The 12,775-nt window shown below is 45.0% G+C and overlaps 1 protein-coding gene across 2 annotated transcripts in view; it reads right to left on the bottom strand.

Annotated features, from left to right (window-relative positions):
• Positions 1–11,354, bottom strand: part of cdkl5 (cyclin dependent kinase like 5) — a 109,388-nt gene extending 98,034 nt beyond the window's left edge. For both annotated transcript variants that reach the window (XM_033032759.1, XM_033032760.1), the window contains exon 1: positions 11,248–11,354. The gene's annotated coding sequence lies outside the window, so the exon portion shown is untranslated. The remainder of the gene's footprint in view (positions 1–11,247) is intronic.
• Positions 11,355–12,775: the final 1,421 nt, after the last annotated feature.

The raw sequence follows: 12,775 nt of genomic DNA, 5'->3' as shown, positions 1-12,775 counted from the left end.
GGTGTGGACCCGTTGGTCCCGTCCCCCCAGGCAATATTCCACCACTGACCCATAGCCCCCAACTGCGCAGGCGCGGCTGAGGGGTTCCCGTTGTGACGCCAGAGATGTCCGTTGTGACGCGAGTCACGGCAAGCCTCCCCCAACTGCGCCTTGCCATCCCTCTTCCTACCCCTATCCTCCTCCATTCCCCCTCATCCCCCAGCATTCCTTCCCCCTCTTCACCCTCCCTCTTCTTTCCCCTCCCCTCCTCCACTCCCTCCCTCAACTCTCCCTCCTTCTCCCCTACCCTCAATCACCCCTTCCCTCCCTCCATAACCCCTCTCCCCTCTGTACCCTTCTCCTCTCCCTCTATCTCCCTGCTCATTGCACTCTGAAAAGCATTTGTAGTCAGTAATGTCCTTGCTCCCAATGAAGAATTACATTCATTTTGGTGAAAGAATACACTTCATATAGTAACTAGGTCAATCTCCTTAGAAAGCAGCTTAAGTAAATAAATCAAAATACTTTTACAAGGGAATGTATTTAGGCTCACCTAACTGAGAGAAATAACCTTTGGTACCAGATTCTATTTTTAAATTGCAATAACTCAAAATATCATTTATGTCAATAGACTCCTTATTCTTTTTTAACATTATATAATGTTACGCGTCGTGACGCGTAAATGATGTTGCATGACACGCAAATGACGCCCAAGTGGGACAGGCCCTCAAGTCACTTAGACACATATTGTAACAGACAAACTTTATAGTTTCCTCTACATAGTTTCTTTCAAAACATGAAATTTAAGTATTGTCTTAATAAGATATTGTTTTTAAAGGCTGGTGCACAAAAAATATGAATTGGGAAAATTAACATCAGTTCTCTGATTTAGGTATAGTGGGTTGTAATGTTCTCTGGAGGATGTTAGTGGTAGCATTAAATTTCAATCACATGACAATTTTATATTTTCCTTAAGAAATACTTCTTTTTAAAAACACTTTAAATCTTAAGATATTCTGAAGTAAACAATCCCAAAATTGTCTAAAGTTTTTCTCTCAGATGAACAGATTTTGTTGTTGTGCAAGGACAGCAAGAGAAATGGAACAATGCTGAGCAAATGCAGGCAACATATCAGAGAGGATCTTTGAGCCAAATGAATGAACAGGCAACAATGGCCTAGTTTATTTTTATATGCAGCTGGTGACCTTAGTTAACAAAATATTTGACAATGAACTTCCTTCTTCATCTATGAAGGGTCTGATTACTAATATCTATAAGGAAATTGATACATATTTCCATTCTAGTCACATCGCCAGAAAAGGTGCAAAGGTCTTTGAAAGAAATGATGCAGAAACTTACCAGAATGGTTGCAGGGATGAGAGATTTTAGCTACAATGGTACTGCGGAGAAACTGGAGTTGTTCTCCTTGGAGAGGTGCGGCAGCAAGGGACACAGAGGTGACAGGCAAGCTGATTCAGTGCGATGCTTGCAGTATGTGGGAGGTCAAGGACACCGCTGGTGCCTCTGGTGGCTACAAGTGTGAGAAATGCATCCAGGTACAGCTCCTGAAGGACCATGTTGGGGAACTGGAGAAGCAAGTGGATGACCTCAGGTTCGTCCGAGAGGCTGAGTCGTTCCTCGACGGTTACTACAGCAAGATTGTTACACAGAAGGTACTGGAAGAGGGAAGGTGGGTGACAGTGAGAAACGGAAGTAAACATGGAATGCACAGGTCACCGGGTGTTGTACTTCTTGTAAACAGGTTCACCCGCTTAAAAGCTGTTGGGACAGAAGACGTTGACGCACTGAGCGATGCACTGGCTTGCGAGCCAAAACCAAGGAGGCCGACGTCAGGCAACGCAGTGGTGGTTGGAGACTCCATTGTGAGAGGTACGGACAGGGGTTTCTGCGGCAACAGATGAGATTCGAGGATGGTGTGCTACCTCCCGGGTTCCAGGATCCAGGATGTCACGGACAGAGTGCAGAAAATCCTCAAGGGCGAAGGTGAACAGCCGGAAGTTGTAGTGCATGTTGGCACAACGATGTCGGAAAGAAGGGGATGAATATTCTGAAGCGTGACTTTAGAGAGCTCGGAAAAGTGCTGAAAAGCAGGACCTCCGGGGTGGTTATCTCCGGTTTGCTTCCAGTTCCTCGTGCTGGCAAGAGCAGGAACAGGGAGATACAGGACCTGAATGTGCGGCTGGGGAACTGGTGCAGGGGGCAGCGATTTAGATTCTTAAACCACTGGGATCTGTTTTGGAGTAAGGGGGAACTGTACAAAAGGGATGGATTGCACCTTAACAGGTGGGGGACCAGCATTCTGGCAGGCAGGTTTGCCACTGCGACACAGATGGGTTTAAACTAAATAGAGGGCGGGGGGGTGTGTCAAATGGGATAGTCAAGGACGGAGTTAAAGAGAAAGGGAGTAAAGGGATAGTTAATGACCCCAGAATTAACGGAAAAGAAAGCTCACATAGGGATAGGAGAGTATGGCCAAGTGTAGTAGGGATCGATGTGAATGGTGAGATGCGTAAGGAATTAAAAGTACTATATTTGAATGCGCAAAGTATAAGAAGTAAAGTAGATGAGCTTGAGGCTCAGATAGAGGTTGGTAGATATGACATTGTGGGGATTACCGAGACGTGGCTGCAGGAGGATCGGGTCTGGGAACTTAATATTCAGGGTTATACATCGTATAGAAAGGACAGGCGGGGGGTGGGGGGGGTAGCTCTTCTGGTGAGGAGTGGAATTCAGTCCCTTGAGAGGGAAGACATAGGCACTGATGAGGTAGAGTAACTGTGGATTGAGTTGAGGAATTGCAAAGGCAAGAAGACACTGATTGGTGTTATCTACAGACCCCCAATGTAAGGTGTAAGTTGCAGCAGGAGTTAAAACTGGCATGTAACAAAGGTAATGCCACTGTGGTGATGGGGGAATTCAATATGCAGGTAGACTGGGAAAATCAGGTTGGTTCAGGACCCCAAGAAAGAGAGTTTGTAGAGTGCCTCCGAGATGGATTCTTAGAGCAGCTTGTAATGGAGCCGACCAGAGAAAAGGCAATTCTGGATTTAGTGTTGTCCAATGAACCAAATTTGATAAGAGAACTCGAGGTAAAGGAACCGCTTGGAGGTACTGATCATAATATGATTAGTTTTAATCTGCAATTTGAGAAGGAGAAAGTTAAATCGGAAGTGTCAGTGATGCAGTTGAACAAAGGGTATTATGAAGGCATGAGAGAGGAGCTGGCCAAGGTAGACTGGAAAGGGATATTAGCAGGAATGACGGTGGAACAGCAATGGCAGGAATTTCTGGGCATAATCCGGAAGACACAGGATAATTTCATTCCAAAATGGAAGAAAGATTCTAAGGGGAGTAGGAGGCAACCGTGGCTGACAAGAGAAGTTAGGGATAGAATAAAATGAAAAGAAAATATGTAAAACACAGCAAAGAGTAGCCGGAAGCCAGAGGATTGGGAAACTTTCATAGGACACCAGAAGGAAACAAAACGGGCAATACGGGCTGAAAAGATGAAGTACAAAGGGAAGCTGACCAGGAATATAAAGAAGAACAGTAAAAGCTTTTTTAGATATGTTAAGGGTAAAAGAGTAGCAAAGTCAAATGTGGGTCCCTTGAAGGCAGACACGGGTGAATTTATTATGGGGAACAAGGCAATGGCAGAAGAGTTGAACAGGTACTTCGGATCTGTCTTCACTAAGGAAGACACAAACAATCTCCCAGAAGTACTGGAGGACAGAGGATCTAAGGGGGTCGAGGAACTGAAAGAAATTTCCATTAGGCGAGAAATAGTATTGGGTAGGCTAATGGAACTGAAGGATGATAAATCCCCGGGGCATGATGGACTGCATCTCAGGGTCCTCAGGGAGGTGGCTCTAGAAATAGTGGACACATTGGTGATCATTTTACAATGTTCAATAGATTCAGGATCAGTTCCTGTGGATTGGAGGATAGCTAATGTTATCCCACTTTTCAAGAAAGGCGCGAGAGAGAAAACGGGGAATTACAGACCAGTTAGCCTGACTTTGGTGGTGGGAAAGATGCTGGAGTCAATTATTAAAGAGGTAATAATGGGGCATTTGGATAGCAGTAAAAGGATAAGCCAAGTCAGCATGGATTTATGAAAGGAAAATCATGCTTGACTAATCTTCTGGAATTTTCTGAGGATGTGACAAGTAAAATGGATGAAGAGGAGCCAATGGATGTAGTGTAGACTTTCAGAAAGCCTTTGATAAGGTCCCGCACGGGAGACTGGTGACTAAAATTAGAGCACATGGTATTGACGTGGATAGAAAATTGGTTGGCAGACAGGAAGCAAAGAGTAGGAGCGAACGTGTCCTTTTCAGAATGGCAGGCAGCGGCGAGTGGAGTGCCGCAAGGCTCGGTGTTGGGGCCTCAACTGTTTACCATATATATTAATGATTCGGAAGAGGGAATTAGGAGCAACACTAGCAAGTTTGCGGATGACACAAAGCTGGGTGGCAGTGTGAACTGTGAAGAGGATGCTAGGAGGTTGCAGGGTGACCTGGACAGGTTGAGTGAGTGGGCAGATGCATGGTAGATGCAGTATAATATAGATACATGTGAAGTTATCCACTTTGGTGGCAAAAACAAGGGGGCAGATTATTATCTCAATGGGGTTAGGTTAGGTAAGGGGGAGGTACAGCGAGACCTGGGTGTCCTTGTGCACCGGTCACTGAATGTTGGCGTGCAGGTACAGCAGGCGGCGAAGACAGCTAATGGAATGTTGGCCTTCATAACAAGAGGATTTCAGTATAGGAGTAGAGAGGTTCTTCTGCAGTTGTACAGGGCTCTGGTAAGACCACATCTGGAGTATTGTGTACAGTTTTGGTCTCCTAATTTGAAGAAGGACATCGTTGTGATTGAGGCAGTGCAGCGTAGGTTTGCGAGATTGATCAATGGGATGGCGGGACTGTCATATGAGGACAGATTGAAAAGACTAGGCTTGTATTCACTGGAGTTTAGAAGGATGAAGGGATGTCTTATAGAAACATATAAAATTATAAAAGGACTGAACAAGCTAGATGCAGGAAAAATGTTCCCAATGTTGGGCGAGTCCAGAACCAGGGCCCACAGTCTTAGAATAAAGGGGATGCCATTTAAGACTGGGTGAGAAAAAACTTTTTCACCCAGAGATTTGTGAATTTGTGGAATTCCCTGCCACAAAGGGCAGTGGAGGCCAAATCACTGGATGAATTTAAGACTGAGTTAGATAGAGCTCTAGGGGCTATTGGAATCAAGGGATATGGGGAGAAGGCAGGCACGGGTTATTGATTGGGGACGATCAGCCATGATCACAATGAATGGTGGTGCTGGCTCGAAGGGTCGAATGGCCTCCTGCACCTATTTTCTATGTTTCTATTGGGAAGAACATGTTTTTATGCAGAGGATGATCAGGGATCAAGCACAGGAGATCAAGAGTTACAAAATGACATTAGTTACAGGTCGACTGGAATAGAGCAGGTAAATGGGATTAACTGGATATATTGGCAGATTCTTAAGATGTAATAATTAAATGTTCTAATAAACAGAACCAGCATAATCTACAATTAAACCATGTGGCAAAGTGTTGGAGTAACTCAGTGGTCAGGCAGCATCTGTGGAGCAAATGGGTAGGCCCTGGACATGTTTCATGTGCAATCCTTCCTCAGATTGATTGTAGATTATGGGTGGGGAAAGGTGGAAAAGAGGCAGCTTTCTCCCCCCATTACAATCAATCTGAAAATGAATCCCACCCCGAAAAGTTACCTATCCATTGCCTCCACAGTTGCTGCCAGATCTGCTGAATTCCTCCAGCACTTAGTTTTACTCAAGATTCCAGCATCTACAATTCCTTGTGACTCTAAAATATAATTAAATGCAGTCACCAAGCTCAAAAACTGTAAATCCAATATTATATCAATCTACCGGATATTGTTTAGATGCATTTTTTTCTTATAAAAATGTTATTGGAGGGGGGTCAATCTTACATGACTGTGATTGAAGGACACATTCGCTCTTCTCTGTACATTTTGAGTTGGTTCACCATACCATCACTCTCCAATCCTCTTTGTTGTTATCTTATTGTCCAGTCACAAGCAAGATGAACGTTTGACGGCACTGGGCCTGCACTTGCTGGAGTTTAGAAGAATCAGGGGGGACCTCATTGAAATGTACAGAATAGTGAAAGGCTTGGATAGTTAATGTTGTGATGATGTTTCCACTAGTGGGAGAGTCTAGAGGTCACAGTCTCAGAATTAAAGGACATTCCTTTAGGAAGGAAATGAGGAGGAATTTCTTTAGTCAGAGGGAATCTGTGGAATTTGCCACGGAAGGCTGTGGAGGTCAAGTCAATGGATATTTTTAATGCAATGATAGATTCTTGATTAGTATGGGTGTCAGGGGTTATGAGGAGAAGGCAGGAGGGAGAGATACATCAGCCATGATTGAATGGCGGAGTACATTTGATGGGTTGAATGGCCAAATTCTGTTCTATCACTTATAACATATCAGCCTTTGTCAGAGAATGCCTGCAATGGTTTCTCCTCCTTTCAACCCCTTCTTGGGAATATCATAATTTAAGCATTGTCCCACAACCAAGAAATAAATGTTTGATCACTCTAATTTCTTAATCGTTTCTGCCTGCACAACATCCAACGACAATGTTGGGATCCACTATACATTGACAACTGTGCCTCATTTCAAATTTTACAAATCGCACAGAACAATCAAGCTGCACAGGATATTTTAAGGAATCCCAATGAAGACAAAAAATGATTATAAATTTAAAAAAATCTGACAATTTTTGTTCCAAAGATTTGAACAATAAATGAAAGCACTGGTATCAAAAATGCAGCACATATTTTGACAAAGTTTCACAAGTCAAATGCAACTGTTTCTAGGCAACTACAGTACCATGCTCTGCACCTTCTCTCTTGCTATTGAGGGAGTGCAGAGTAGGTTCACCAGGTAAATTCCCGGGATGGCGGGACTGTCATATGTTAATCGAATGGAGCAGCTGGGCTTGTATACTCTGGAATTTAGAAGGATGAGAGGATATCTTATTGAAACATATAAGATTATTAAGGGTTTGGACACACTGGAGGCAGGAAACATGTTCCCGATGTTGGGGGATTCCAGTATCAGGGGCCAGTTTAAGAATAAGGGGTAAGCCATTTAGAACGAAGATGAGGAAACACTTTTTCACACAGAGAGTTGTGAGTCTGTGGAATTCTCTACTTCAGAAGGCGGTGGAGGCCGGTTTTCTGGATGCTTTCAAGAGAGAGTTAGATGGAGCTCTTAAGGATAGCGGACTCAGGAGATATGGGAAGAAGGCAGGAACGGGGTACTGATTGTGGATAATCAGCAATGATCACATTGAATGGCGGTGCTGGCTCGAAGGGCCGAATGGCCTACTCCTGCACCTATTGTTTATCCCTGGCCCGAACCCAATCTACATCCATCAATTTGGTTGATTTAAATATTAAACATTGGGTGCAAAACATATTAGTCATGATTAGGTGTGACAACATATTTGAATTACTGTGTCCCTTGGCAGCCAAAATTAGATAATTTCATCATAACCTCAGCATTTTACAACCACCTTCAATTAAAATATACACATCTGTAATATTTTCAATTCAAAAGTACACTGGAAGTTATCAATATAAAACAAATACAAACACAACTGTATGTGAAATGCTTGCAGATATTTCAGCAATTTTCTTAAGGAGCATCATATATTCTGAGTTACAAATTGTATCATTTGTTGGAGGGGAGAAAGATTACAAAAATGATGAAAACTATTAATTTCAACCTTTTAACATTTTGAAAGATATTCAATTTTATTTTGAAACAAAAGAACTGAACCTAGTTGTACATATTTCTATCATATTAATCATAAGCATGGCTTCACTAGTCACCACCTCCAATACCATGTTCAACTGTTCTCATTTGTCAAAACTTACCACCACATGAAGTCATAATTGTGCAGCTGTAAGAATCACTGGATAGGTTAGCTATTTTGTTTCAAACAACTGTGCAAATTCAACATTCTACATGTTAATTATCTCTTGAGACTTCTACTAACATCCACCTCTCCAGCTTCTGTTTCAATGAGTGGGTTTATGCAGCTACTTAATTCAATTTAAATTAACATAACATATTCAGAAAAAAATGCATGTTAACTGTTCCCTACTTCCCCAAATCAAGTACCCTACCTTAAAATCACACAGGTTCCCAAGTCAGTCTCTCCAAATAAATATAAAGTTTTATTCCAAACAAAGAGAACTGAATCTTCTATACCTCTGTCAAAAATCACTTTCAATGGTCATCAATCAAATGCGAATTTTTGTTCTTCTCTGCAGAAATGCACTCTAACCTGCTGTCTAAATCCAGGTGTTCTGTTTGTAGCAGGCACATGCCGTCAGGGTAGGCAAGGTAGGCACTGCCTACCCCGACTAAAATTATAACATGGTAATTACTAAATATAAATAGTCAAGGCATGGGAGAATTATGCCTATGTAACAGATCGAGCTCTAAGGTAGGCATAATTCTCCGTGCCTTTCATCCGCAGCGCTTGATGGTCTGTGCAGCCCACGTGCCGTCAGCGCTGCTGGAAGCCGTCAATTTCAAGCAGGCTGAAGGCAGCTGAAATTCTACCTTTGCAGCACTGCGCAAGCGCAGCAGTCTACTGCACATGCGCAGCGCTAGTTTCTTGGCCGGGATTTCAAATATAGATTGGCATTATTTTAAGTCTATCTTAGGAAACAGAGAGAGAAGAATGGAGCTCGTGTACCAATGATGTGGTAAGTATATTTCTTGGTGATGTTTTTAAATACCGTATTTCCCGGGGTGTGGGGGTGGGGGGAGAGCTCCTTTCACAGCGTTTGGGGAGTCTGGCCCGAGGTAAAGTTGCGGGGAGGGTAGGAGCGTTGTGAAGGAGGGGATCTGGATCATACCAATAACCCACTTGCGACGCTCCTTGCACGGAGCCACCGCATTGTGGCCTGGGGGGGGGAGAAGTAGCTCAGGTGGCTGCGAGCGGCCGCCGAGCCGGGCAGTGGAACCGGCCACCACCTCAGCGCCTTCTGCCGGTCCCCGCTCACCTCTGGCAGCTCTCCATCTAAAAACCTCTCTCCTGCCGCTGTGGGAATTTAAGGATTTGCAGGAAGCGGCAGACATGAGCGAGCGGCAGGTGAGAGGTGTTCAGACGGAGAGCACTGCCAGAGGTGAGCGGGCCGGCAGAAGGCGTTGAAGTGGTGGCCAGTTCTGCTGTTGGGTCCCAGTGGCCGCTCGCAGCTACCCGAGCTGCTTCTATCCCCGGCTACAATGCGGTGGCTTCGCGCCTGGAGCTGCGGCAGCGGTGAGTAAGTGAGTTACTGGCATTATCTCCGACCCCCTCCTTCTCAACACTCCTGCCCTCCCCACTTTACCCCTGGCACAGACTCTCCACATGCTGTGAAAGGAACTGTCCCCCCAATTGGTCCCTTGAACAAGTGTTGTCATTCAATTAGATGACAACTGATTCAACCTGTCCCTGTGCTCCCGTTTTTCCCCACCATCTCTCCACCTGCCATCACCCTTCACCCACCCACCTCCCATTCACTAATTCAGAATAATAGAGACTAGGAAGCCTCGGGAAAATTGAATTGTTACTGTTTTTATTTTTATTTTTTATTTTTATGGAGAGAACAATCTGCGCATGCGCGGTTTAATTTTTTTTAACCCGACTGACTGCCTACCCTGAGTAATTACTCACGGCACGTGCCTGGTTTGTAGGTCAAAGACTCTCTGCAGGCCACGCTAATAGCCGAAAAATATAGAAACAGAAGTAGGACACTTGTGTGACTGGGATGGCGCACTGACTAGTTTAACAGCATCATATAAAATAGGACACCGCAGTGGACTCATCACACCCCTGCCACGGTCTGTTTCAACTACTTCCCTCCGGCAGACGTTACAAGGCCTTCTATGCCTGAACCTCCAGACTCAGGAACAGTTTCATCCCAAGAGCTATAGCGGCTCTGAACCGGCCCTAATGAGTGCCCCCCACCCACCCCCTTTGGACAGTCTCCCTCAGATGGTCACGTCAATCAATTCAGCTTGTTTATTTATGTATTGTATTTATTTACCTTTCTTGTACATCAGTGGAGCTGCACACTAAATCTCGTTGCACTGACGTGCAATGACAATAAAAGATATATTATATTATTATTATTATCACTAAATATGAAATTTCAGTTCATCTGATAACAAAATAAGACCCAAAGAAGGGAAAAAAACAACATATGCTTCAAACACGTTATTTTTGCAGGTTACAACAATTTTGCATTCCCATTTTATTACTAATTTTCACTTAAAATTGGCAGGGATCATTTGCTATATTTATTCACATATTCAAGTAACAATTAACATCCAACCTAAAATCATCAAAATATACATCAATGAGTTAATACCTTCATGACAAATCAATGGGGTCCCTAACTAGAAAAAAGGTAAACAGCTTTTCAACTAACACAAATTAAATGCACAATTTAATGGATTAAGATGTGTGATTTCAGGGTAGTTTTGGAAACTAGGCCAAATTACCAAATAAACGTTAACATTACCCACTAAAACAATTTATACAAATATAAGATTCTTAATAAACCAAAATTGGAAATATTTAAAGGGCAAATTCCCAAATGCTTAAATGCAGAATCATTAAAATAGATGCATTTTTCAAACACGCGTCAACAGGTGAAAGGTTAAAAGTCACAATATGATTGCCTATGGCATATTGCTATTGTAAATGAATCGAGAGATATCATTACAAATCTGCGAGTGGGGGGAAATACAATTCACTGCGATTACCCGGCCGCAGCCAGGGCAGCACCTCAGTTCACATCTTGCAACTGCAGCCGTTGTGCTGAGCGAAAATCAATCCCGGACTCTTGCGCGATCTGCAGCCACCGAAGTCAACAGGTGAGCCGAGGGCGCGAGGTTGCACGTTGCCCCCGCAAGAAGGGGGCGCGAGTCTGAGGTTCGGACTGGTGGCTGCGCCGGTTCCCTTCCCTTCGCTCCGGGGAAAGCGCGAGACGTCGCCGCGGCGGTTGGACCTCGCGATGCGAAGTCAGGGCATGAATCTGCTCGCGCGCAGAGCCCGAGTGACGGCGCGGGACCTGGCAACACTCGCGCATCGAGCGAGCGACCAACTCGCTCCCAACTTGGCTCCCAGCTCACGCCCTCGCCCCTTCTCCCTCTCCTTCTTACCCGCAATGTGAGGCGCTCAGCTCCGCAGCAGCCACCTCTCTACCAAACCGCCATGTTCCAATGCGTAACCGCAACGTCAGGACCAAAGACCATCGCGTGCATGGATGACTCACAGCGCTGGGCGGCTCTCGGAAGATGCCCACATGTTGCACGGCGCTGAAACAGGACGGTGATCCACCCTCGAGAGAGAGAGCGGGATGGAAATTCACCGTTCATACGGAGACCGGGTGGTCATCCACCATTGGAGATAGCGATCCACCGAGAGCGGGGCGGTGACCCACTGTCGACACTGAGAGTAGGTGTGTGATCCACTATCAATGCTGGTGGTCATCCATCGTTTGCGCTGAGACTGGGTAACGAACGATACACTGTCGACGACCAGGGCAGTGATCTACTATTGGCACTGAAAACGGAGAATGAATGAATGAACAAGTTTATTGACCAAGTATGTACACATACAAGGAATTTGCCTTGGTGCTCCGCTCGCAAGTAACACAACATATAGTAAACAATTAAGAATAAAACATTATAGTTTAAACATGTGAATGAAATAAAATACCAGAGCAAAAGGAGGCTACAGACTTTTGGTTTAATGAGTAGAGCTACTGCTCGTGGATAAAAGCTGTTTTTACGTCTGGCTGTGGCGACTTTGACAGTCCGGAGTCGCCTTCCAGAGGGAAGTGCTTCAAAGAGTTTGTGGCCAGGGTGAGAGGGGTCAGAGATGATCTTACCCGCTCGCTTCCTGGCCCTTGCAGTGTACAGTTCGCCCACTATTGGCACCAAGATCGAGATGGTGATCCATCACAAGCTTGACAGTGATCCTCCAGTGGTGCAAACATTGGGATAGCAATCCGCTGTCGGCGCTGGGGCCAAGTGGTGATCCACTATTTGTGCCAATAGTGAGGTGGCGATCTAGTGTCAGCATCCAGAGTGGGGCGGTGATCCACTGTCAGCACTGAGACCGTGTTGATCGCCTGTCAGCATGGACTGTGATCCGCCTTTGGTACTGAGAGTGGGTTGTGATCCACTATTGGCACCAACACCGAGGTGGTGACTACCATTGTCACCAAGAGTGGGTGGTGTTCCACTGTTGGAATTCGATTGAGTAATGATCCACTGTCAGCAAAGGTGCTGATTTGTCATCGGCATCAACAGCATTAGGCAGTGATCCACCACTGGTACCAAGAGTAAGATGGTAATCTGCTGCCGAGGTCAGGATGCTGATCCACTATTGGTGCTGGGAGTGGCGGCGGTGATCCACTATTGGCATCAAGTACGGGGTGATATTTCACAGCATCTAGAGAGAGGCAATGATTCACCGGTGGTGCCAACATTCATATGGCGATCATTGTTGATGACAAGAATGCGAACGCTGTCAGCTCCGAGTGTGGGGTCAGCAATCTACCATTGGTGCCGAGATTGAATACTGATCCACTGGTGGCCTCAAAACAGGACAGCGATCCACTGCTCGTACGAAAACAAAGGCATTGGCCTTTCTCATCTTTTGCCAAGGCATTTACTATGCCAT

Source organism: Amblyraja radiata, chromosome 14 (assembly GCF_010909765.2).
Source record: "Amblyraja radiata isolate CabotCenter1 chromosome 14, sAmbRad1.1.pri, whole genome shotgun sequence".
NCBI lineage: Eukaryota > Metazoa > Chordata > Chondrichthyes > Rajiformes > Rajidae > Amblyraja > Amblyraja radiata.
This window is presented reverse-complemented; position numbering and strand designations above follow the sequence as displayed.